This window comes from Pituophis catenifer, unplaced genomic scaffold (genome assembly GCF_029215685.1).
Source record: "Pituophis catenifer annectens isolate HBS135680 unplaced genomic scaffold, rPitCat1.0.hap2 SCAF_2, whole genome shotgun sequence".
Lineage (NCBI taxonomy): Eukaryota > Metazoa > Chordata > Lepidosauria > Squamata > Colubridae > Pituophis > Pituophis catenifer.
In genome coordinates, this window is record NW_027256882.1 from 291897507 (window position 1) to 291899221 (window position 1715).

Here is a 1715-nt window from a genome sequence, read left to right on the forward strand (position 1 = left end):
CAATATGATCCAAATAATTATCGGGAGCTGAACTGTGTTGGCAGGGAGCAATGTACAAAATTCAATTTTAACTAGTGATTACAGGCCCGGCAACCTTGCAACCTGAGATGTCAAACACCCATGTCACTTTCTGCTGTCAGGGAGCACGTCAGGATTCAATGACGCAGGGTGACTTTCCATCAGAGACAATGCAGCCGGCATTTGCAAAAGCACGAGAGCCATTTGGTAGGGGAAGCAATAGAAGAGAAAGAGAGGGAGAGAGGGAGGGAGATAATAAATAGATGATTAGATACAGATAGATGATACAGGGGGGGGGGGAGAGAGAGAGAGAGAGAGAGAGAGAGAGAGAGAGAGAGAGAGAGAGAGAGAGAGAGAGAGAGAGATCTTTAATTCCATCCTCTGTATTTTTTTATTTTTTTATTATTATTTTTTTGCTTTAATTTATATGCCGCCCTTCTCCGGAGACTCAGGGCGGCTTACAGTGCATTAAGCAATAGCCTTCATACTTTTGTATATTTTATACAAAGTCAGTTTATTGCCCCCACAAACCGGGTCCTCATTTTACCCACCTTAGAAAGGATGGAAGGCTGAGTTGACCTTGAGCCTGGTGAGAATTGAACTAGCAGTAATTGCAGGCAGCTGGATGTTAAATGCTGCCTCAGGCTTTGTATATTTATACAAAGTCAGCTTATTGCCCCCCACAATCTGGGTCCTCATTTCACCTACCTTTGAAAGGATGGAAGGCTGAGTCAACTTTTAAAAACCATTTTTTCTACAACCTCTTCGGACTGAACAGGTTGTAAAAAAAATGCTTTTTTTAATATATATATTTAACAATCATTACTTTATTGATATAGCAAAGTAAACATTCCCAATACGTTGCAATGGTATACCTGTGCAATTAAATTTATGTTGTATAAGAAAACCTTCTACTCTGAACAGGATAACCCATCTACTTGGGAAGATGAGTTTTAAAGGGAAGTGTTATTTTTTTTTTTCACCAAGGAGGAGAGATGGGCTGAGGATTTTGAAGATAGGACATCACTACAGCAGAAATAGACAACAGGAAACTGCTCATCATCTGTTTGGGGTCTTCTGAGCTCCTAGAGTTGGCAAAACTGATAAATGAGCAGTAGACAGCAATCCAAGCACACCATTTTAATTTTAGCATTAAACCACACATACTGAAAAGCATCCCTAGCAAATTCATATAATCTGGTGTAGGATCTTCTAAAGTAGGGTTGTTTTCTGTAGTTGGAGGCTTGTATCTGAGAACGCGGATCTGCCATACTGTTGCTAGACATCCCACTGTGCCGCGGGCTACAGTACTGTGCTGAGAGCGACCTCCTTTCTTTAAAAAAAAATGCTTTTAAAGCCTCTGACGATCCCAGCTGACTTGCCTGATCAGCAGAGGCTTTTTTTCCTTTTAAAAACATTTTTTCTATAACCTCTTCAGCCGAAGAGGTTGTAGGAAAAAATGCTTTTAAAAGCCTCTGATGATCCAGCTGAGCCGCGCGATCATCAGAGGCTTTGAAAAAATGCTTTTAAAAATTAAAAAAAAAAGCCTCTGATGATTGCACGGCTCAGCTGGGCAATCGGGGGGGGGGGGGGCAGGGATTTTTGCTACCAGTTCTCCGAACCACCCGCCTCCATCGCTACCCGGATCAGGCGATCCAGTCCGAACTGGGAGCATTTCATCCCTGCTACCGGTTCTA

At 42.2% G+C, this 1715-nt stretch overlaps 1 pseudogene; it reads right to left on the reverse strand.

Moving 5' to 3' along the window:
• Nucleotides 1–997: 997 nt before the first annotated feature.
• On the reverse strand, nucleotides 998–1304 carry LOC139311551 (PAT complex subunit Asterix pseudogene; annotated as a pseudogene).
• Nucleotides 1305–1715: the final 411 nt, after the last annotated feature.